Here is a 26,634-nt window from a genome sequence, read left to right on the forward strand (position 1 = left end):
GTGCCTCGGTCGTATGCAGTCCTGATTGTGGCGCTCACCTGCACAGCGCCAAACACGCATACGACCATCATTGGCACCAAGGCAGAAGCGACTCTCATCGCTGAAGACGACACGTCTCCATTCATCCCTCCATTCACGCCTGTCGCGACACCACTGGAGGCGGGCTGCACGATGTTGGGGGCATGAGCGGAAGACGGCCTAACGGTGTGCGGGACTGTAGCCCAGCTTCATGGAGACGGTTGCGAATGGTCCTCGCTGATACCCCAGGAGCAACAGTGTTCCTAATTTTCTGGGAAGTGGCGGTGCGGTCCCCTATGGCACTGCGTAGGATCCTACGGTCTTGGCGTGCATCCGTGCGTCGCTGCGGTCCGGTCCCAGGTCGACGGGCACGTGCACCTTCCGCCGACCACTGGCGACAACATCGATGTACTGTGGAGACCTCACGCCCCACGTGTTGAGCAATTCGGCGGTACGTCCACCCGGCCTCCCGCATGCCCACTATACGCCCTCACTCAAAGTCCGTCAACTGCACACACGGTTCACGTCCACGCTGTCGCGGCATGCTACCAGTGTTAAAGACTGCGATGGAGCTCCGTATGCCATGGTAAACTGGCTGACACTGACGGCGGCGGTGCACAAATGCTGCGCAGCTAGCGCCATTCGACGGCCAACACCGCGGTTCCTGGTGTGTCCGCTGTGCCGTGCGTGTGATCATTGCTTGTACAGACCTCTCGCAGTGTCCGGAGCAAGTATGGTGGATCTGACACACCGGTGTCAATGTGTTCTTTTTTCCATTTCCAGGAGTGTATGTCTGCTATCTAAGGCTGCACCAGCCAGAAAGCAACTGTGTCGCATTGAACAGAAGCAGCAATCGGGATATGGTAGCAGGACGAGGCTGCCAGGGGCAACTTCAGGAAGCTACCGGGCAAGGGGAGGAGGGAGGGGGGAATAATGGGGGGGGGGGGGGGGGGAAAGGAGAGGAGCAGAGAAGGGGGAAAGACCAGTGGGTGTATCGGCAGAGAGCTGTGCACAATGAGGGAGGTGTGGTGACAGTAGGTTACTGTATGTCGAGGCTGGAATTATTTCAGTAGCCGAGTATTTGTTGTAAGGATAACTTCCATCTCCACATTTCAGAAAGGCTGGTGGTGGAGGGGAGGATCCAGATGGCTCGGGTTGTGAAGCAGCCATTCAGCTGCATGTTTTGGCACAGGATGGCCCACTTTGCTCTAGGCCAGGTTTGGTGGTTGCCGTTCATCCTGGTGGGCAGCTGCTTGATAGTCACACCAGTATAAAAAGCTGTGCAGTGTTTGCGGCAGAGCTGATGTATGACATGGCTGCTTCCACAGGTGGCCTGTTCTCTGACGGGTTAGGGGAAGCCAGTCATGGAACTGGAATAGGAAGTGTGGGTGGATTGGGCAGATCTTGCACCTGAGGCTTCCATATAGAAGCAGGTAGCAGGTTGTGGTTGAGATTGGCATAGGGATGGACAAGGATTTTGTGGAGGTTGGATGGGTGATGGAACACCACTTGGGATGTATCTTGAGTAGGGTGTACCTCATTTCAGAGAATGATTATAGATAATCTAAGCCCTGACAAAGATTTCCAGTCCAGGTTGGTATCACGTGACAAAGGGGGTGCTCATTTGTAGCAAGTTCTTGGGGGTGGTGGGAGGATTAGGGGTGTGTGGGGATATAGTATGGAAAATCTTTTGTGGACAGGGGGATAGCGCCTTTTTGTGATGAGGATTTTGTGGGATTCGTAGCGTACTGGGCGAACGAGATCTGGTCGCTGCAGATTTTCCTTTACCGAGTGGCTGGGCTATGTGGGAGGGATTTTTTGATGTGGAAGGGATGGCAGCTGTCAGAATGCAGGTACTGGTCCTGGTTGGTTGGTTTAATGTGCACGGAAGCACAGAAGTGTGCATGGAGCCATCAGAGAGGAGGAAGTCAACATCCAGGAAGGTAGTACACTGGGTTGAGGAGGTTGAGCAAGGTGTAGAGTCAGGCAGACTGCAGCACAGTTGTCAAGTTACACGGCTCATTATGGCATCAGTCACCATTGGTGACACATCAGTTGGGGCACAAGTTGTAGCAAGTGCTTTTATAGTATACTTCTTCAGTTAGTTTTGTTAGGATGGGCAGGATGTGTGCATGCTGCCTGTGGATGCAGGAGGAGCCGATCACAGTTTGCATACAGCTGAATACTGTATTGGCTCTGGTCAGCCACATTTAGACTGCTGCCTTGGGGTGTAGTAGTGTGGAAAATCCTATGTCTCACAGGACAGTTATTGCTTCTTTCACTCATGCGCTCTGCTGCTGAGGCACCTCCTAGTGTACCCAACATAGTGGATCCATCCTTCCATCAGGGTGAGTGGTAGGTGGTAATGCGTTTGCATAGCTCGAGGTAGAGGGTCAGTCAGGACTTGCCTGTTCACCATGCGAGTGAACAGGCTGCTGTTCCATCAGATGGTTCTGAGTGGACACACAGGGGTAGAGGTTTGCTAGTTATTGGGTGCTCCAGCATTAGGCCCATTAAGGAGAACCTCAGGGAAATAGCATTCAGGGCCAGAAAGAAAGCCATATTGTCTGAGAGGTGTCATCAAAGATATGGAGGAGGCTTTGCCTGCATCTATCGAGCATGCTGGGTGCAGTAGCCAGCAAATTGTGACTCACTTCATCACCTCAGTTCCTACAGACAAGTGGCAGAAGTGGTGAAGAGTGCTGGTTCATGTGTGGGGTGCAAGCAGAGCTCAAAGTTTGCAGCATTGTTTCCAGAGTTGATAGGGGTCCTTTGGTTTGCAACCTGGTGGAGGGTGTCAGCAAAAGGCTTCATAAACTATGTGACAGTCTTGGCTGCAGATTTCTGGATGTGCATTATCAGGTGTAGAATTGTAGGACTCCCCGTCATTCATCAGGAATGCATTAAAAATAGAAAGCAGTTATTAGGACAGCAAAGAACTTGTGAACTGCACAAGGAGGATTTTGAGGTAGTTTGAGGTACTCTGACGAATGCTCGCCAGATGACATGCAAATAATGAAATCGGACCATGTTTAGAGTAAAGGCACTTTGGCTACCAAAATGTTATCAGTAAACTGTCAGAATATCTGCAAATTGTTCCTGGATTTATATCCTTCCATGAAATGTCTTGCACAGAAACTATTCTTGGCTTGAGAGGTGACCAAAACCCAAAGCAGAAAGCTCTGAGATATCTAGACAGTCATGGACTGTATATTGGAAAGATATTAGATGCCTTAGGACAGAGAATGTTCATTGCTGTTGACAAAAATATTCTCCCGGTGAAAGTCGAATTTGAGTGTGACAGCGAAGTTACCTGGTCATGTATAACAGGTCTAGCTGAAATCAAGCTAAGTGTTGTATGTTTTTACTAGACACCCAATTCCATTGTGACAGCTTTTAAGTCATTCAAAGGAAGTCTATGGCCACTTGTGCAAAAATAGCCAGATTGTGCAATATTAGTTGGAAGTGACTTAAACCTAGTGGGTATAGACTGAGACATCAATGGCTTCATTGCAAGGGGTGCAGACAATCTTGTGAAGTACTTGTGAACATGTTTTCTGAGAACTACCGTGAGCAACTAATTTAAAAGTCCACACACAATGTAAATATGTTAGACCTCGTACCTACAAAAAGACAACAACCTAGTATAGACATAGGAATTAGTGATCGTGATATCATAGGAGCCATGGTTACTAAGGTTAATAAATCAATCAAGAAGGCTAGGAGAGTATTTCTGCTAGAAACAGTGGGTAAGCAGCTGTAGCATTCCACCTAGGTAATGAAGTGACATCATTTAGATCCAGTATGATGGACATAAGAGGAATTATGGACAAAGTTCGAACAGACTGTAAATTGCACTCTGGAAAAGTATGTGGTGAGTAAGTGAATTAAGGATGGAAATAACCTACTGTGATTTAACAACAAAATTCAGAAAATACTGAGGAAGCAAAGACTTTTTCAATCTCACTTCAAAAGAGAATGTGCAAATGACAACAGGCCCAGATTCATGCAATTAGAAAAATATCGATACACAGAGCATAAAGTAACTAATAATTTGTCACAGACTTACAAACTCCGAGGATATAGTTGTAACATTTATAGATTTTATAAAGGTATTTGACTCAGTTGATAGGGAAACAGTAGATAAAATGATCAGAGAATCTGGCATCAAATCAAAATTAGCAAACTTTATTTGTGGAATGTTCACAGACACCAAATCAAAAGTAAAGTTTCAGGGTGAAATATCGAAGGCATTCGACAAGAAAACAGGTGTAAGGCAAGGTGACGGCCTATCTCCACTCCTCCTTAAGTGTGTACTAGAGAAAATAGTAAGAGAATGGAAACTAAAACTAAAAGAACAGAAGCTATCACCAATCACACTGAGAACTAAAAACAAAGGTACTGAAATTCACTGTTTAGCATTTGCGGATGATTTTGCCAGTAAAGATGGTGGCCAGTAAGAAAGTGCATCATGTATCGCCGCCAAACAAGGTATATTTAGGTAAAAAAAAAGAAAGTGTGTGTGAATTGTAAGGATGAGATATCAAAGTTAAATGAACATGTAAGAAGTTTACAGTTCATAATCAGTGCCCTAAAACAGGATATTAAAAACTACAAACTGGAAAAAAAAAAAAAAAAAAAAAAACAGTGAAACCATATTGCAACAAAACAATGTGCAAATATCAAATGCAACAAATTATGGAATAAAGTCATCTAACAAGAAATACGGTGCAAAAAACTAAAAGTAAATAAAAAGGCGTATGCACAAGCAGTTAGTTGTGTTAGTGAAAAATAACAGACAAAAGCATGCAAACGAATCAAACTTGCCTCACAATAGTGTCGAAGTGTCACATTCTCAAAGAAAACAAGAACCTAATATTGTATGCAAAAACAGATTCAGCGTGCTTGCAGAAACAACTAACAGACTAAGTGATGCAAATATTCAACCAAAAGTTTCAAAATCGAAAACAAAAAAAACAGTCAATGTGTAAAACAAGATGCTGGCATTATTAATCTGCTTGCTGATAGTCATGGAAAAGGATTGGCAGAAGTTACGAATGAAAAAACAATAAAACAAATTGTTGTTGGATTCGTGAAACCAGGTGCTGCACTACGAGAAGTTACTCAATACATTGACACATGCATCAACCAAGGAAGTTGTAACTCTTGCACTATTTTAGCTGGAGCAAATGATGTCTACAAAAACAAGGCAAAGTTTGCCTTGAGATCTTTAAGGGAAGCATTGTAAAAGGTTACAGACATGTAAGTGTTCGTAACAAGCATACCAATGAGACATGACCTGATGAAAACATCGTGTGTGAACACAGAAATTGAAGCAACTAACCAAAAGATCAAAAACATTTGTAAGTTTTTCAGCAATGCAACATATATTAACGCAGACAGCCAAAAAATGGAAGACTTCATTACCCATGGAATGCACAGAAATATAAAAGGCAAAGAAGCACTATGCAATGTAATACTGAAACAAATGAACCAAAATCAGCCTGGTTTAATGTGAGCTACAATTTTAGCAGCAGCAACGGAATCATCAGCTTCAACTTAAGAACCAGATACTCCAATGATTCGAGACAAAGCTGAAGAAACAAGAAGAGGATCTCCAAGTTTAGTTACAGTGCCCCAAGTTACAACTTCAAAAATCACGTGTGAAATGCCAGCTCACTACACATCAACCCACACCACTCATAAAATGAAAGAACCACATTTTTTATGGTAAGTGGCTCCAGAGAAATGTTACATCAATTGCGTAAAACATCGATCTGGAAAGAAAACTTCAACAATAAAAGTGAAGGGGCTATTCAAGGGAAGATGTGTTAGAAATTATAAGTAAGTGTAAGTCTTCATTCCTAATGCACTGGAACATAAACGGCCTAAATGCAACATATCCTCACGATAAAACGACAAAAATTGACAAGCTGCAAATTATTCTTTCACAAGGAAGAAATATCAAAGTTGTTTGCTTAAACAAACACTCCATTCTTAGATAAACTCCAGTGTCTCCTATATAAACTCACTAAATAAAACAGGAAAATAATTGTAATTGCTGTTGATTTTAACATAGATACAACAAGAATGTGAACTAAGTTTATTGATGTAATTCAAGAATATGGCTTTAGACTAAATTTCACTGACTTCACCAGAGTAAATAAGTGAACAGCAACATGCATATATAATATTTTATAGAAAAGACTGTTCGGTGAAGAAAATGTAAACTTGTTCTATTATAGATTAAATGAGGTAGACTGGTCATTACAACAAGAAAACTCATGTTCAGAAAATTCTGGAAAGTTTCTAAACAGCTTTTTACATGTCTTGATTGAAACATTTCCACCCGTAGCTTGCCCAAGAAGGGCAACAAATAAACTGAAGTGGATTACCACTGGCATAAAAATATCTAGCAATAGAAAGAGAGAGCTACATGCTGAGCTGAAATCAAATAAGAGTCCTGAGTTCATAAATTATACTAAAGCGTATAAAAAACTATTTAAGAAGTTTGCACAAGCATCAAAGGAAATGGCAAACACTAAATTCATTAAAAAAACACACACAAGTAAATCCAAGGCAGTATGGACAATAATCAAATCTGAATTTGGAATCAAACCTAGCAACCAGGAAATAACTAAAATAAAGATACAAGACAAAATAATTGTACATCCTGCTCAGATATCCAAAAATTTTAATAAATTATTCATAACTGTAGCAAAATCTGATGTTGATGTAGACTTATCAAGATAAGGTACATTTGTTCGGCTCAACTCAAGAGCAAGAAAGAGGGCCTAGTTAAATTTAACAAAGTAACAGTAAAATATGTAGAAAAAACTATACTAAACCTAAAAAAATAAAAATTCTGTGGGATGGGATGTAATACCTGCCAAAGTCATTAAAGCAGCTACAGCTACAATAGCACACTCACTACACAAATTAATCACTCAATCGCTTGAAGAAGGGTACTTTCCAGAATTTCTAAAATATGCAGATATCAAACCAGTATTTAAGAAAGGCTCCAAAGATGATATGAAAAATTACTGTCCAATTTCCCTTCTTCTTGTTGTTTCTAAGATATTTGAAATGATTGTTGTAATTGAAATCCAAAATTTATGCTACAAATATAATGTAATTTCAAAAAATCAATTTGGATTCCAGAAAGGCAAAAGTACAATTTATGCAATCAATGAATTTGTGACTTAAGTTAGTTCCACTTTGGACAAGTCAAAAAAAGCTGCAGGAATCTTCTGTAACTTATCCAAAGCATTCAACTGCATGAATCACTCCTTACTAATATATAAAACGAAAAAATATGGAATTATGGGTAGCACCTTACAGTGGTGTAAGTCATGTCGAATGGAGAGAAAGCAAAGGGTTGTCATAACATCAAGCATAGGCAAATACTCCTCGAAGTGGAGAACCATCTCACAGGGAGTACCACAAGGCTCAATTAATTCTGGGCCCAATCCTCTTTCTTTTTTTATGTAAGTGACTCACCCATAAATATTAATTATCATTAAGTTTTATTTGCTGATGACATATCTGTACTGGGAGAAAATAAAACCACTGAAGAAATTCCTGAATATGTTGTAGAAACTCTAGAAAACCTAGATGTTTGGTTCCATCTAAATTGCCTAAAGCTAAATATTTCAAGTCTCAAATAAATGATATTCACATTATGCACAGAAGCCAGGAAGTAAATGAAGCAGTGCATGTTAAATTCTTAGGAATGCAATTGGACAGAAACCTATCATGGTTCTCACACATAGATTATCTCAAAAATAGACTAAACAGCCTGGTGTTTGCTATGACAGTCTTAGCCAATGTCACACAAAAAAGTAATATACCATAGTTACTTTGCGTCATTAGTGAGATATGGTATTGTCTTCTGGGGGAATGCTAGCAACATGACAAAAATATTAACTTTGCAGAAAAAAATTATCACAAACATATGCAGTGCAAAGCCAAGAGAATCTTTATTAAGAGACCTTAAGATACTAAGCGTTCCCTCATTGTATCTGTATGAAATAATTCTTTTCACAAGTAATAACCACAAACTCTTTTTGTCAAATAATTTCCAGCATAGGTACGAAACTAGAAACAAAGAAAGCTTCATGCTGCCTACACACAGGCTTAATCTTTTTGCACAGACTCTACAATATATGGGAGTAAAAGTATACAATAAGGTGAGTTACGAAACTAGAAACAAAGAAAGCTTCATGCTGCCTATACACAGGCTTAATCTTTTTGCACAGACTTCACAATATTTGGGAATAAAAGTATACAATAAGCTGAAAGACACAAATTTTAGAAAGGTCCAAACTGAGGCAGTTAAAAGAGACTTGTAATAGCACCCTGGTGCAGAAATGTTATTACTCTGTTGATGAATTTTTTACTGATCTGACCATCTGAGCACAATAAAAACAATAATAATAATTAATATTCTGATTTTACTGTGATTATTTAAAAATACTGTATTCCACGTATAATTTATCATAGTTATAAGCTGACAAGTCTCCTGTACATAAAATCAATGATTTAACTTGTACACTATGAGGCAATAAAATCAGAATCAGAATTCTGATTTGCCATTCTTTCTGAATACCTAACAAATGCTGGAATACAGATCACTCTCTTAAAAGAAATAGCCAACAAAGCAGGTTTAAGAATAGCTGTAGAAAAAACAAAAAAATGCTCTGGAATCCCTAGCTACAGATATTGGCCAGAAAAAGAGGGTAAATAAATTTAAACGTTTGGGAGAAATTACCCAAGAAAATGGCTTAGAAAAATTCACTGTAGAAGGAAGAGTACATAAAATGAAGAGAGCTTATGGAATAACTAGGAATGTCTACAACAAAAGCTGTCTGCCTAAAAATTTGAAGATACAGCACTACAACACAGTAGTAAAACCAGAATGTCTCTCTGCACGTGAATTTGTAGTACTGAACTACAAATTACACCAACTTGAAGTCCTAGAAAGAAAAATCATTTGAAAAATGCTTAAGCAAACAAAAAAAACAGAGGTATGGACATTAAGAAGCAATGAAGAAGTTTATCACAACATAGAAAACATAAATGAAACACTACGAAAGAGGCAACTGCTATTTTTTGGACACTTATAAAGAATGAACAGCAACAGGTTAACCAAAGAGATTTTTAAATATCTTTGGGACAAGAAGTCAACAATAGCCTGGATTCAAGAAGTTAGGAAAGATTTGGAAAGAAACAACATAAGTGAATAGCCTGGATTCAAGAAGTTAGGAAAGATTTGGAAAGAAACAACATAAGTGAAAAAGATGCAACAGAAAGAGAGATTTTCAAGGGGAAAGTGTTAAAAATGGAAGGATTCCAAGGCAAGAAGGAGAAGACGGGGTCACAATGGTCCGAGGAGAGAAAAAGGATACATAGTGGAAAGATGAAAGAATACTGGAGGAAAAAGAATGACCAACAAAGAAGGAAGCATTGAAATTGGTGCGTGGTCCTCAGATGACCCAAACGAAGAAAAAAGAAGAAAGTAACTAATACTGTTGTACCTTCACAAAGGATCTTTCTGAGAACCTGAGAAAATTCTGATGATACATAAAATTGCTAAGCAGGTCCAAGTCTCCTGTCCATTCACTCGTTGGCCTATCTGATGCGGCAATAGAAGATACCTAAAGGAAAGACAAAGTTTTAAATTTCCCATTTCAGAAATCATTTGCACAAGAAAGCCAGACAAACATTCCATCATTTGACCATCACATAGGCTCCCATATGGAGCACATATAAATAAGTATCCCTGATGTAGAGAAATGAGTGAAAGAGTTGAAGGCAAATAAGTCACTAGGCCTAGATGGAATCCCAATTTGGTTTTAGAAAGAGTATTCTACAGGATTGGCCCATCACTTAACTTGCATTTACCATGAATCTCTCACCAAGTGCAAAGTCCCAAGTTACTGGAAAAAAGTACACGTGGTTCCTTTGTATAACAAGCATAAAGGAATGGGTCGAATTAAGTCGGGTGATGCTGAGGGAATTAGATTAGGAAATGAGACACTTAAAGTAGTAAAGGAGTTTTGCTATTTGGGGAGCAAAATAACTGATGATGGTTGAAGTGGAGAGGATATAAAACGTAGACTGGCGATGGGAAGGAAAGCGTTTCTGAAGAAGAAAAATTTGTTAACATCGAGTATAGATTTAAATGTCAGGAAGTCGTTTCTGAAAGTATTTGTATGGAGTGTAGCCATGTATGGAAGTGAAACGTGGACGATAAATAGTTTAGACAAGAAGAGAATAGAAGCTTTCGAAATGTGGTGCTACAGAAGAATGCTGAAGATTAGATGGGTAGATCACATAACTAATGAGGAGGTATTGAATAGAATTGGGGAGAAGAGGAGCTTGTGGCACAATTTGACAAGAAGAAGCAGATTCAGAAGGATGTAGGTTGCAGTAGGTACTGGGAGATGAAGAAGCTTGCACAGGATAGAGTAGCATGGAGAGCTGCATCAAACCAGTCTCAGGAGTGAAGACCACAACAACAACAAAAGAATGTAACTGCAAAATTATAGATCAACGTCCTTACCATCAGTTTGCTGGAGAATTTCTGAACATATTCTAAATTCAAATGTAATAAGTTTCCTTGCAACAGAAAAGCTTCTGTTCACAAATCAGCACAGTTGAAGAAAGCATCGCCCATATATTAACTCAGCTTACACTTTCCTCACATTATATCATGTGAACTACAGATGAAAGGAAATAAGTAAGTCCCATATTCATAAGTTTCCAAAAAGCATGTGACACTGCAGAATGTTAACAAAGGTACAAGCATACAGAATAGGTTCCCAGATATGTGAATGGCTCGAAGGCAACTTCAGTAACAGAATCCAGTACCTACTTCTCAATTGCCATTGTTCTTCATGGACAGGGATATTATCACCCAGAGAAATGTATTTGTATTTCTTTATTGGTACTGTAAATCATGTTTAGGTACATATTTGGCACAAACAGAGTAGGACAAGTCAGGATGGTACACATTGTTATTTTGAAAAGATTAATAATTAAAAATTAATCAATACATGTTGAGTATTGATGACAAAATTAATATAATGAAATAAAATGATAGATTGGTTAAGAATATTTGAGCAGTTACACTATACTTTTCTGGTACTCTAAAAACTCAGAAACGGAATATAAGCAGTGGTCAAGCAAGTACTCTTTCAGTTTCACTTTAAACTTTTGTAAATTTTGCATCCGTTTCAAATAGGATGGCATGTGATTGTATAGCATCATGCCAGTATGATACACTCCTCTCTTATAAATGTTTGTACTTACTGTATTGACATGCAAATAATTCTTCCACCTAGTATCATGAGGGAGGTAATCACAGTTATACCTGATGATATTTCCACTCTTCAAAATACTTCCTTTTGGGAAATTTAGTATTTCACACATATATAAGCAAGGAAGAGGCAGTATTTTGAGATTTTTAAATATTGGTCTACAGGAGTCTCTGTACTTAGCATGGTTTATTATTCTAACAATCTTTTTCTGAAGCCTTAATGTTTTGTTTGTACCTATGGAGTTCCCCCAAAAGATAATGCCGTACATCAGCAGTGACTGAATACTGCCATGGTACATTGTGATCACTGACGCATGGCTTGTATTTTGAGAGAGGATTCTTACTGCATACGTAAGTGTGTTTAACTTTTTATTTACATGATTAAGATGTGTCTCCCATTTTAGGTTTTGCTGAATATGTATGCCTAAAATTTTGTGACGCTCACAGATGAGACAGTTTCTCCATCAATTTTAAAAATCAGCCTTGCAGGATGTAGTTTCTCTGAATTGTGGAAATTGACTGTCACTGTTTTTTTCCTTATTTATTATTAGCTTTTTTGTTCTGAACCAATGTGTTAAATTGTATTATGCCTGTAGCTGTTTTTGTAGGCTTTCCTCATCACATGATTTGATTAGGATATTTGTGTCATCTGCAAAAGGCACTGTTGTACATTTAGTTATTTTTTCTGACAAATTATTAACATAAAGAATGAAAATAATTGGCCCAAGGACTGACCCTCGAGGAACTCCATATGTAATGTTTTGTGCATTACTGTAAAAATCACAAATTTTTTTTTTTTTTGTAAGTCTTATTTTATTTGAGTGGTCTGTTGACGGTCATGAAGGTAGGAATGTATCCACTTGTTTGGCAGGCCTCGTATTCCATAACTACCTAGCTTCTGCAACGGAGTATTATGATCAATTATATCAAAGGCTTTACTAAGGTCAAGAAATATCCCAGACACATGTACTGCAGTTAGAATTTCATTTAAGAAGGTATAAATAGCTGACTGTGTTGATCTGCCAGTTCTGAATATGTGTTGTGCATCACTTATTATTTTTTCTTTATTTAGAAAGGCTGTCAGCCCTCTAAGAAATAGTTTTTCAAGAATTTTGCCAAAGCCTGACAATACTGATACAGTTCTATAGTTTCCAACGTCCTGTTTGTCCCCTTTCTTGTACTGTGGTGTCACTTTTGCCATTTTCAGATTTTTCGGGGTGTGTGATATGACTGCTTTATTTTCTATATCCCTGTTTCTTCTTCTCTTACTATCAAACCTATTCATCAAGAATCAGCAACATTAATGGGCATAGGCCCCTTTGAAGTAAAATATTCCGGAGGTAAACTAGGTTCCCATGCAGAACTTCGGGCGTAACCTACTTCAAAGAGATTCAGGTGAAAGGAACTTTCAGGTTGGGAACATGGAATGTTAAAAGTTTGAACAGGCCAGGAACATTCCAGACATTATTAGACAAATTAGATAGATACAATGTAGACATTACAGCTATTCAAGAAACTCAGTGGCAGGGGGAGGGTAGCATAAAGAGGGGTAACTACACATTTTTCTATGGAGGTGCGGAAGCTCACAGTTTCGGAACAGGTTTCGCAGTACAGAGAAAAGTGCTTCATGCAGTCAGAGATATAAGGTTCATTAGTGACTGACTATCAGTTATAGTGCTGTCCAGCAGGTGGAATAGACTAGTAGTAATTAATGTACACGCACCAACTGAGGACACTGAAGAGGTTGTTAAAGACGGCTTTTATGAAGAACTAGATCAACTGTGGGATGAGTTCTCCTCATACGATACAAAATTAATCATAGGTGATTTTAATGTGAAGATAGGGAAGGAGGAAGCATTCCGGCCTACAATTGGGAAAGAAAGTTTGCATAACATTTCGAATGATAATGGCACAAGAGTGGTTAGTTTTGCTGTTTCAAAAGACATGATTGTTGAGAGCACATATTTCAAAAGGAACGACATTCATAAAGCAACTTGGGTCTCTTCGGATGAACACACCTGAAACCAAATTGATCATGTTCTTGTAGATCGGAGATGGCACACCAGTATAGAAAATGTTGGGACTTTCAGGGGAGCAGACTGCGATTCTGATCATTTTCTTGTAGTTGCCAAAGTTCACCAACGGCTATCTACAGCAACATCAAGGTGTCACAGTGCAGAACTTGTTAGGTTTGACACTGACATGCTAAATGATGAAAACATTAGAAGAAGGTACATGATAGAAATTTCAAATACGTTTGATGCTCTCCGGACACACAAAGATCAAGACGAGGATGTAAATAAACAGTGGATCACTGTGAGGATAATATCAAAGAGGCAATGAAGGTCACATTAGGTACAACTAAGAAGATTGGGAGGAAAGCATGGTTTGATGAGGAATGCAAGAAATTGGTAGAGGAAAGGAGAAAAGCGCGATTAGATTGGGATAGAATGGGAGACAGAAAACGAGAGAAGTTCTTGAACACGAGAAGGGAAGTTGGTTGTAGGCTATGGGCAAAGAAGAGGGATTATTTGAACAATCAAATTAAAAAAAATGGAAACAAACAGTAAAACAAAAAACATTAGGGAACTTTACCTAGACATAAATGGGTATAGGAAGGGGTTCAAGGCTAGGACAAATGCGCTTCGAGGGGATGCCAGGGGAATACTGACAGACCCTAGTGCTATATTAAGTAAATGGAGGGCATATTTTGAGCATCTATTAAATGTACACCAGGAAGCAGGAAATGAGCAAGCATATGAAATACATACAGCAGAACCCCAGATACCTGAGCCAACGTTAAAGGAAGTAAGAGATGCAATCAGCAAATTGAAAAACCATAAAGCACCAGGATCAGATTGCATAACTGCAGAATTAGTTATAAATGGGGGACAGAAATTGGTGGGAGTAGTTCACAAAGTGATAACTAAAGTATGGAACTCAGAGATGATACCTGAAGAGTGGCAAGAGTCGATTCTGATCCCAATTTTTAAGAAGGGTGACAAAATGGATTGTAGTAATTATAGAAGGATATTGCTATTACAAGTATGTTCCAAAATTTTCTCGATTATTCTGCTAAGCAGGCTTACACCATATGCAGATGAAATTGTGGGGGATTACCAAGCTGGCTTTCAGAGGAACAGATCAACTATAGACCAAATATTCTCCCTACGTCAAATTTTGGAAAAGAAATGGGAATACAATAAACCAGTTTATAATCTTTTCGTAGATTTTACAAAAGAATATGATTCAGTATTGCAGTCAAAATTGTACAGAATTCTTTTGGAACTTGGAATACCAAAGAAGTATGTTAGACTTACAGAAGCAAGTTTGAAAAACACAAAAGGTAGAGTACATGGGGGGAAATTTGTAACAAAGAACGGACTTAAGCAGGGAGATGCCATGTCTCCGCTACTTTTTAATTTAGTCCTAGACTATATTGTACGAATGGCAGCAGTTAAATGGAAATATTAAGATATTGGGGTATGCAGATGATATGAACATCAATAGCGATAGAAAAGAATCTGTAACAGCAAATGCGAATGCATTAATCAAGGCTAGTGAAGATGTAGGTCTAAGGATAAGTGAAGGCAAACCTAAATACCTGGTTACTACTAGAATGCCAACAGCAGTAGATCAGGAAATGTTAAGAGTTGGAGACATGCAGTTTGAAAAAGTGAACACATTTAAGTATCTAGGCATGGACATCACTTCGAGAAATGAGATTGAATCTGAACTGAAGAAGCGATTACGGGCAGGAAATGCATGCTACTTCTCACTGGATAGATTACTTTCATCACGGATATTGTCTAGGAATTTAAAGATTAGAATATACAAAACTATTATTCTACCAGTTATGCTGTATGGGTGTGAGACTTGGTCTCTCACTGTGCAAAATGAAAAGTCATTTCGAGTATTTGAAAACAAAATTTTGAGGAAAATTTTCAGAGCAAAAAGGGATGACATTAGCAGAGAGTGGTAAAAACTACATAACGAAGAGGTTCACGAACTCTATTCAAGCCCTGACATAATCAGTATTAGTAAATCACATAGGCTGCGATGGGCGGGTCACGTAGCTCGAATGTATGAGGGCAGGGCAGCGTGCAGAGTACTGGTAAGGCACTTAGAGGGATAGGGCACTTAGAGGGAAAACGTCCTGTGGGGAGACCAAGGGGTAGACGGGAGGACAATGTGAAGGCTGATTTGAGGAGCCTAGGTATTGAAGGTGAATGGAAGGAAATAGCCCAAGACAGGGACAGATGGCGAAAATACGTTGCTGCGGTAATGGACTCTCGAATCCAGTATGACCAGTGAGTGAGTGTGTGTGTGTGTGTGTGTGTGTGTGTGTGTGTGTGTGTGTGTGTGTGTGTGTGTATGTATGTGTGTGTGTGTGTGTATTATTTTCTATATACTTAAATGATCTGACAATATCATAAAAAGGTCAGATTTCTACTCATAGATGTTGTGTTGCAGACAGGCACAGCAAAAAGACTGCTAAACAAATGGGCTTTCAGCAAAAAGCCCTTCTTCTAAAGCAGATAAACACACACACACACACACACACACACACATACACACACACACACTGTCTCTGGCCACTGAGTTCCTTGCAGTCCGGCCTCAGTGGCCATAGACAATGGCCATGTGAACGAGTAGTACTTGTGTGAATGTGTGTGTTTTTTATCTACTTCAAGAAGGCCCTTTAGCTGAAAGCTCATATGTTTAGTGTTCTTTTTGTTGTGCCTGAGCACTCTGCAGCTGTTTACTGTGATGTACAGGAGGTTGATCGCTGAGTGACTCTAGGCCCAGGATACAAGATGACTTAGACAAAAGTTGTAGTTGGTAATATAAATGGCAGATAGCTCTAAATGTACAAAAATATAAGTTAATATAATAGAGGGAAACATTCCACATGGGAAAAATATATCTAAAAACAAAGATGATGTAACTTACCAAACGAAAGCGTTGGCATGTTGATAGACACACAAACAAACACAAACACACACACAAAATTCAAGCTTTCGCAACCAATGGTAGCTTCGTCAGGAAAGAGGGAAAGACGAAAGGATGTGGGTCTTAAGGGAGAGGGTAAGGAGTCATTCCAATCCTGGGAGCGGAAAGACTTACCTTAGTGGGAAAAAAGGACAGGTATACACTCGCACACACAAACATATCCATCCGCACATATACGGACACAAGCAGACATTTGTAAAGGCAAAGACTTTGGGCAGAGATGTCAGTCGAGACGCAAGTACAGAGGCAAAGATGTTATTGAATGACAGGTGAATTATGAGCGGCGGCGACTTGAAATTAGCGGAGGTTGAGGCCTGGTGGGTAACGGGAATAGTGGATATACTGAAGGGCAAGTTCCCATCTCCGGAGTTCTGACAGGTTGGTGTTAGTGGGAAGTATCCAGATAACCCGGACGGTGTAATACTGTGCCAAGATGTGCTGGCCGCACACCAAGGCATGTTTAGCCACAGGGTGATCCTCATTACTAACAAACACTGTCTGCCTCTGTCCAGTGGACAGTTTGTTGCTGGTCATTCCCACATAGAAAGCTTCACAGTGTAGGCAGGTCAGTTGGTAAATCACGTGGGTGCTTTCACACGTGGCTCAGCCTTTGATCATGTACACCTTCCGGGTTCCAGGACTGGCGCAGGTGGTAGTGGGAGGGTGCATGGGACAGGTTTTACACCGGGGGCGGTTACAAGAGTAGGAGCCAAAGGGTAGGGAAGGTGGTTTGGGGATTCCAAAGGGATGAAGCAAGAGGTTACGAAGGTTAGGTGGACGGTGTAAAGACACTCTTGGTGGAGTGGGGAGGATATCATGAAGGATGGATCTCATTTCAGGGCAGGATTTGAGGAAGTCGTATCCCTGCTGGAGAGCCACATTCAGAGTCTGATCCAGTCCTGATAAGTATCCTGTCACAAGTGGGGCACTTTTGTGGTTTTTTTGTGGGAGGTTCTGGGTTTGAGGGATGAGGAAATGGCTGTGGTAATTTGCTTCTGTACCAGGTCGGGAGGATAGTTGCAGGATGCGAAAGCTGTTTTCAGGTTGTAGAGAGGATATAAAATGTAGACTGCCAATGGTAAATGGAAATGAGCGTTTGGCGTCATTGGCCGGGAGGCCCCTCGCGGGGCAGGTCCGGCCGCCATATCGCAGGTCTTATTACATTCGGCGCCACATTGGGCGACCTGCACGCCGGATGGGGATGAAGTGATGATGAACACAACACAACACCCAGTCCCTGAGCGGAGAAAATCTCCGACCCAGCCGGGAATCGAACCCGGGCCCAGAGGACGGCAATCCGTCACGCTGACCACTCAGCTACTGGGGCGGACACTGCCAATGGTAAGGAAAGCGTTTCTGAAGAAGAGAAATTTGTTAACATCGAGTATAGATTTAAGTGTCAGGAAGTTGTTTCTGAAAGTATTTGTATGGAGTGTAGCCATGTATGGAAGTGAAACATGGACGATAAATAGTTTGGACAAGAAGAGAATAGAAGCTTTCGAAATGTGGTGCTACAGAAAAATGCTGAAGATTAGATGGGTAGATCACATAACTAATGAGGAGGTACTGAATAGGATTGGGGAGAAGAGGAGTTTGTGGCACAACTTGACTAGAAGAAGGGATCGGTTGGTAGGACACGTTCTGAGGCATCAAGGGATCACCAATTTAGTGTTGGAGGGCAGTGTGGAGGGTAAAAATCATAGAGGGAGACCAAGAGATGAATACACTAAGCGGATTCGGAAGGATGTAGGCTGCAGTATGTACTGGGAGATGAAGAAGCTTGCACAGGGTAGAGTAGCATGGAGAGCTGCATCAAACCAGTCTCAGAACTGAAGACCACAACAACAACAACAACAACAACAACAACAACATATGCCATAATAAAGAACCAAACAAAAGACAATATATAAAACTGCATTCAGAATAACCTTAGGAGTGACAGTTCGGAAGTAGCACAGGTGAGCGCAGCACAGAGTTGCCAAGTCCCACATGGAACTTGCACGTAATCTCATGTTTCATTCAGCTCACTCTCACACGCTAACTATTAGATCTTTAAATGTGGAGCCAACTAATTTCTTGTGAAATAATTTTGCTATGTGATGCTTTTATTTATTTCTTTTTTAATGTTCATGTAGGCATTAAAAGAAACAGCATTCCAACGACGTTATCAAATTTTCAACAAGCGAGAAAGTTTTTTGTTATTGTACACATTATGCAAATGAGATGTCAAGGAAACATCAAATTTTCATCTGTTTCAAACCTTAGCTGTGTCGAAGATCTCTAACGCGAGATGCAGGACTGTAAATAATATGATATCGTCTGCTCACTTACAGTACCGGCAGCGATAGGCAACAGATTTCTATATTTGTATTTGTAAAGACCTGATATGTTTCTGATATGTATCCTTATTTCCAACACAACAAAAAATAATATAATGCTTGTTTGGTATCTTAAATTGGGTAACATCTATTGTGAGAAACAAAAACAATACAAAAACTGCAAACGTATTGCAGACATTATTTTGTATACTGTAATATGTATGCACAAATTGAATTCTAGAAATGTACTAAACATGTATCTGAATCCGTTTGTGCTGCATTTCTATGTGGATAATGGTAAAACTCCACTGACATCACTCTCGTTGTTATCGCAGACACTTGAAGTTTCGCTGTCACTATTGTCATTTAAAGAGATAATCATTTCTCCCACTGAAGTCTCCAAAACAGCTTCATCCTGCTATGCTCTTTACATAATGTTGTGTGAGTGACAGCTTTCTTCTAGTCTTCAGAGGTAACGTGAGTAATAGCTTCTTTAGTGCATGCTTCTACTGCGGAGAGCGTAAATTTTTGGTTGTTCCTGGCAACGTATCCTTCAATTTGGGCCTATATCAACTCTATAGGTTTGAAGTGCCAGTGTTACCGTGGCAGCCTGACGATTGTATGCCCTTATTTTTTTGCCAGTTCGTCAATTTCATATTTTGGAAATTGCGGTTTATGGAAATTTATTTTTTTGATAATCTCGACCTTCTTAAGGTCATCAGATACATTTATGTTATGACACTCAAGCCAATAAATCATTTCCTCCTTTCGCTTTGCCATGGTAAGTGCTTTATCAACAACTGAATGATTCGGAGCATTGTCTGGAACAATTGTGGACAGTTTATCTAGATTGGGTATTAGAGCTTCTACGAACCACTTTGTGAATGTAATGCGGTTCATATCTTCATGGTAATCTCCTGTCTTTTCCGATTTAAAGAGAAGGAGACAGTTTGGTATGAAATCTTGCGAGGCAACTGCATGCAGTAGAATCAATCTGCCCCCCTTACCAGACGGCATCTGCATTGTTCCTTTAATCGTGTTGTCTGTCCACCCCTGATTAACTACGTGACCAGAATTAACCTATGTTTCATCGAGCCAAACCACTTCATTAACATTTATACTAAATATTTGCCTTAAAAATCGGCATCACCATGCAGCAATATCCTCCCTTTCCATCAATAGCTTACGGCCACAAAATTGTCCGTAGTGAAATCTACGTTGTGCAAAACTGTGAATAATGATGTTCAACTGCCCTGAAAAAGTCCTGATTCTTTAAGTGTGACCAATAACTTTGAGAGTGTGGGATGTTCCTTTCTGCTATAATAATCGTTAACATGTCGACGAACTGCATCCACTGCAAATGAATCTAAATTCTTAACACGCTTATCCATAGAACGTTTCTTGCCAGGAGTACCAAGTTTGGATAGTTCTCCAACTTTCTTTTCTGTCTCGAACAGGTCCTGCCCAATTTTTACGACAGTGTTGATATTCAGGGAGACTGCCATTCTATCTACTATCATGCTAACAGAGAGCAGAGGGCCACCATTAAGTTTTTCACTCTCAAAGTTTTTCACTCTCTACACTGTCGTCATCGTAAAGCAAACTCCTGTCCATGAGAACGATGTCGAACTTTTCCACTTCTAACTTTCGATGTACTTTCTTCTGACATGTTAAATAAGACACAACAAATAACTGTCACAAATGCTACGGTAACTCCAAAACTGCAACGAAACAAACACAGCGCGCAGTGATCTCACAAACTCACTCACTGCAAGTAAATGGCGGCTAAGTGGAAGTGTTGTGGACCGAGATTTGGCAACTCGGGGTGCACGTGCCAGCTGGGCTGCGGCTGCAGCCTTCACGAGACTGGCTGAATCCAAGCCGTGCCTCCGCCGGCGCGGCCTTCTCTCTACCACTTCCATCGCAGCTGTCAATACAAAAGTAATTTTGAATAGACTGTAGTACTGCTACTCCAAGAAAATTTGCAGCCTGAAAAACACACGGAAAAGCTTAATATCAGGTTGGGGCCTACGTCATTGTGAATCTGGACATATGAATGTATCCTCCAAGCCGAATTATGCATTTTTACTATGTTTTATGAAACTCCTATGCCCTTGGAGTGTCCTCTGATGTCCTATTTCTTTTATGACAGTCATGTAAGATCTGTTAATGCTACATGTATATGAACATATGGCCTTCCTACGTCCTAGCTCAGTAATGCCTGTTTTCTGGCGCTCTGTGGCAGCAGCTGAAACGAGCCCATGTCTAAGATGTCAGGGGAAAATATTGGAAATGGTTCTTTGGAAAATGTTATTTTCAAAGGAAACTTCATTTTACAGAAGATGAATTATGTTACATGTGAAAGTGTGCAATGAATTTCTTAAAACACAGAGCGTTTGACTCTCGTTCAAATGTTAACACTTCGAGTACCAGCCACTCAGAATAATTTTGAGCGCAGAAGCCCAGACATTACAGTCATTGTTTAAAATTTTAGTGACACATTTGTGTGTTTTGTAAAGTGTAACGCACACTAAAAAGACCAATATTAGTTGTAATTTATTCATTTATTCATCCATAGAGCAATATTTCTTATAAAATAAACATGTATCTTAACAGTATATACTTTTCTAATCGTGTCAAGTTAAATTTCTTACACAGTACAATGTTCATGAACATTAGTCTATAGTTATTTTAAATATTCATCTACAGTGTAATAGCTATTATCTAGTAAATATTTTTTTAGCCTTTGACTAAAGGTGTGGGGATCATTTACATCTTTTATTTATAGTGGTAATCTGTTGTACAATTTAATACCATGATACAATATACTATTTTGAGTTTTTGACTTGTTTCTTCAGTTTAGATGTAAACAGTGTCTGGATTTTGTTCCATGGTCTTGAATTGTGCTGTTTGTGGTATACAGATTAATGTTTTTCCTTATATACATTACGTTTTGATAAATATAGTCACATGGAACGGTCAGAATTTCTAACTTTTTGAACAACTCTTTACAGTGTGCCTTGTTACTGCTATTTGTTACTATTCGAACAGCTCTTTTCTGTATCTTGAAAATAGTTTGTATGCTTCCAGCACTTAACCCCCAAAACATTATCCATATACCCAGAGTAGGCTACCTTGAGGGATGAAATATTGCAGACTGGTGCAAGGACTCACAGGGCATAACATGCTGAAGACAGTCCCTTTGCTAAAATTCTGACGTGCCCTGTCCATTTTAGTGACAGTCTACATTCATCCCCAAGAACTTGCTGTCTGTTACACAATCAAGTATCTCATTGTTTACTTTCAGTGTAGTGTCAATGGGTTTTTTATTTAGTCGTAAGTTTATACAGTTTGTCTTTTTGACATTTAGAGTTACTTTATTCTTTAGTGACAAGTTGTGGATGTCACTGAGAGCTTCATTGGATTTTTCTGTTAACAGTGTTGAGCTTTCATCTGTAATCACTACAGTGCTGTCATCAGCAAATAGTGTTCTTTCCCCATGCCTGACACTCTGTGGGATATAATTTATATATATAAGGAAGAAGATTGGGCCCAGTACACTTCCCTGGGGGGATACCTATATTGGTCTGTGGTTTTCTACTATTTTGCATTGCAATTTTTTAGTACTGGTATTACTTTTGCTTGTTTCAGGTATTCAGGAAAGCAGCTAGATCTGAAACATTAGTTAATTATTGATGTTAGCTTTGCTTGTAGCTACACTATGTACATTAATTTAAACCATTAACTTTTCCTATTTGTGTGTTCACACTGCTTAATGGTGATGTTGTTATGGGTGACTACATCACGTGTCCCGTACTCTGAATGTTTTCTGTAATTGGCTGGCAAGATCACGTGACATGAGCTATGATTGGCTTACAAGAGCGCATTGGAATCTCTATTTCAATGCTTCGGAAACTAACGTGCTGTGTTTGGGGTAGAATTCAAATTTATACTTTCGTAATACGAAAATACGCAGCATACATGTTGCTGCACATCAAAGATCTTTCCAAACGTGTTTCTTTTTTTTTCCCATTGCCGAGTTTCGTTTTCTAAAGTGCTGGGAAGTTCTGGGCTGGTGTATAAATTCTTTACCATTCAAAGGATTGATATTTTTACAACTCCGAGGGAAAGAACACTGTTGCTTGTCATGGAAAAAGTGTATTTTCACCTTGGAAAAAGTATATTTTCATGTAGGAAAAAGTGCGTTTTTAACGGGGGGATTTTTTCTTTTCTTTCTTTCTTTTTTTTTTTTTTTTTTTTTTTTTTTTTTTTTTTTTTTTTTTTTTTTTTTTTTTTTTTTTTTTTTTTGACACAAGTAATTCATACAATGGAACATCAAGGATGGAATAGTGACAATATTATGAAATGGATAGATTGCTACTCGCTACATAGTAGGGATGCAGAGTCACAGATAGGCACATCAAGAAGACTGTCAAACAAGTGTGATGAAGGGCTTTTTGGCCAAAAGCTAACTTGTTTGACAGTCCCTTTGTTGTGCCTATCTGCAACTCAGCATCTCCATTATATGGTGAGTAACAATCTATCCTTTTCATAATATTGTCTTACTACATGCATTTGGACATGGAAAATTTAAGATTGATGAGGTATGTTACTTCAAAATATGATCTTTTTTGACATTTGATTAAGGTAAGTGAAATGTGCCAGCTTTGGAACATTTATGTCTGGCAACATCTATAGTTGTGTGAGTGTTTCAGCATTTCTACAGGATATACCTCCCAATGTTTTCAGGTTATAATGCCTGAATTTGATACTGACAACCTTTTCTATACATGATTTTCATAATATTTTATCCATGATGGAATGTAACAATATTATGAGTAGGAAAGTTGCTACTCACCATACAGCTTAGATGCTGAGTCACAGACAGGCACAACAAAAAGACTCTCACAATGTAAGCTCTTGGCCAACAAGGCGTTTGTCAAAAATGACCACACACACACACACACACACACACACACACACACACACACAAATGCATGCAACTCACACACACTACTTCAGCCTTGTTTGCCGAAAGCTTATATTGTGACAGTCTTTTTGTTGTGCCTATCTGTGACTCAGCATCTCTGCTATATGGTAAGTAGCAAATACCTCTTTCATAATAATAATATTGTTACATTCCATCATGGATTTACCATTGTTTAAATTCAAAAGAACATGCTACATGCAGTTCAGAACTTGTTAGACATTTTCATTCAGCATATATTTAAAATATTATGAAAATCACATATAGAAGTATTGAGCATTTTGTGGTATTTCCTGTCATATCATAATATTTTAGTTTACCTTAAAAATGTGATTTGTACATTTAAACAACTTTAACAGCTAACAGAACGTATACAAATCCTATTACTTGTTCTCTGATGAATTAAGTATTGGTGCATTCTCACCAAATGTGGTAATAGTGTCTCAGTTTTGACCTTTTCGAAAACTAAACTATGACATCAACAACACACACTGACGGAAAAAAATTCGGAACACCAAAAAGTAATTAATGTAGAGCCATGAAATTTGGGAAACATTTATCTATGGAACATATGTAAGTGAATAACATTGCAAGATCTCAGGTTAATGTAAGTGCAAAATGAGCCATCGCAAATGTGAAATGCCGATACTTTATTAACTGGCGTAACTGCCAGAATGTCGAATGCAGACGTGCACACATTCTATTGTACGAGTGCCAGGTGTCAGTTCGTGGGATGGTGTTCCGTGTCTGTTGCAGCTGGTCAGCCAATATAGGGAAGATTAATGCTGTCTGTGGACGACACCGGAGCTGTCATCCCACAGCGTCCCGTACGTGTCCGACGGGAGACAGACCTGGTGATCGAACAGGTGAAGGCGACATGTCGACACTCTACAGAGCCTGTTGGGTTACGAGAGCAATATGCGGGTGAATGTTATTCTGTCGGAAAACACCCTCTGGAATGGTGTTCGCGAATGTCGGCACAACAGGTCGAATCACCGGGTTGACGTACAAATTTGAACTCGGGATGCACGGGATAACAGTGAGAGTACTCCTGCCATCATACGGACTCGCTCCACAGACCGTAACTCCAGGTGTAGCTCCAGTGGGTTCAGCGTGCAGACAGGTCAGTTGGACGCACTGAATTGGCCTGCTCCTAACCGACATACGGCCATCACTGGCACTGAGCCAGAAACAGCTTCCATCGGAAAGCACAATAGACTTCCACTGTGCTCTCAAATGAGCTCTAACTCGACAGCTCGGAGCTGTGCTCGAAGTAACCAATTTGTATCAGTCCATCGTGTCACAGTGGTGCCAACTGCTGCCCAGATTGCTGCGGCAGATGCAGTACGGTGTGTCAGAGCTGTATGCTCTCTTCTCTCGGTAGTGGCACACGGCTGTCCGGAGCTCAGTCTTCTGTCTTCTTGTACCCACACATTCTCTTGACCACTGCTGCCAGCAATCGTGTACAGTGACTACAGTCCTGCCAAGTCTTTCTGCAATATCGTGGAAGGAACGTCCGGCTTCTCGTAGCCCTATTACGTGACTTCATTCAAACTCAGTGAGGTATTTATAATGACATCTGTGTCACCTTGAAGGAATCCTTCACAAACATCAACTCGCCACATCCAATCTCAAAGGTAACTGATGCTAACTATTGTTACAGCATGTGACTATGCAAACCTGATTTGCAGCTTCATAGTGGCTCTACTAGTGCCACCCTCGTGCAACTGGTGTGAAATTTGAATAGGTATCATCTTTCAGTTGCAGAAATGTGCCTACCGACTTTCATTTATACCGCACGACTCCTTCTTGGTGTTGCAATTTTTTTTCGTCAGTGCATTAGTTGTATTCGTTTAGTTAAGAAGCATTAAAGAAAAATTGGATGTGACGTTGGTGGTATCTTTTTATCTGTTCTCAATTCTCTTTTTTTCTAAAAAGAAAAAGTCTGGTTTCCAACATAGATGTGTAACTTCAGCAATTTCAGCCATTCAGGATATGTTCCAATGACAATTTGATGTTAAATCCTAAAATCCCTTCTTTTCTTGCTGGCACTTGTCACTTGTTATAAAAATCAATTTCTAATTATGCTGAGGAAAGTTCTGGCAGAGCGTAAATAACTTAGGAGTAAAGGAGGCCACTCACTGAATAGTAGAAGCATTGAATCACCAACATGCACACAAAACAGATTTGAAAACTGTGTTACTTTTTGGATGAAACAGGACTTGTGCATCTACATTGTATGGGCAAAACATACAGTGCCAGGACTGCATTCCTGCAAGTGGACTGGTGTGAGGGGTTGAGTTCAGAGGGTGGGTTGGGGGGGGGGGGGGGGGGGAGGCTTGAGGGAGAAAGAGCAGGAAGCAGGAGGCAGCTTTGAGTAGGTGTGCAGGAGGGAGAGGGAGCAGGTGTAAGGTGTAGGAATGTGACACACGAGCACCGGGGCCAGTGATTTTGTGAGGGTTGTACGAAGGCATGGGCGGGGAAGGGATAAGAGGCCAGAGAAAGAGAAGGGGAAACTGTTGGGAGAGAGTGTAGGTGCAGTGGCTTAGTAGAGACTGATGCCAGGACAATTATGAAAGTGAAGGATGTTGCAAAAACAACGCTCATCTGCACACTTCAGAAAAGCTGGTGATGAGTTGAAGGATCTATATTGCTTGAACTCGAGTGGGTCGTGTTCAGTAGTGTGTTTTGAAACCGAATAATTGACTGTGTTCTATGCTACAGCTTGACAATGGCCTTTTGTTCTGGAGAACCGGTGGCTGCTGTTTGTGCCCACATAAAATACTATGCAGAAATTGCAGCACAGCTTTTATATGACAAGCGTGCTGTCACAGATGTCCCAGCCTCTAATGGGGTAGGATAAGCCCATAACAGGACTACAGCAGCATGTTATAGGTAGTCGAATTGGGCAGTTCTTGCACCAGGGTTTTCCACAGGGATGTAACCCCTGTGACAAGGGCTTAGGAATGTGTGTGGCA

General features: G+C 39.9%; 1 protein-coding gene across 1 annotated transcript in view; it reads left to right on the forward strand.

The window, feature by feature from the left end:
* LOC124594686 (phospholipid-transporting ATPase ABCA3-like) overlaps positions 1 to 26,634 on the forward strand; it is a 543,403-nt gene that overhangs the window by 351,876 nt on the left and 164,893 nt on the right. The gene's annotated exons all lie outside the window — the stretch shown is intronic.

The sequence above is a fragment of the Schistocerca americana genome, chromosome 2, assembly GCF_021461395.2.
Source record: "Schistocerca americana isolate TAMUIC-IGC-003095 chromosome 2, iqSchAmer2.1, whole genome shotgun sequence".
In the NCBI taxonomy this organism is placed as follows: domain Eukaryota; kingdom Metazoa; phylum Arthropoda; class Insecta; order Orthoptera; family Acrididae; genus Schistocerca; species Schistocerca americana.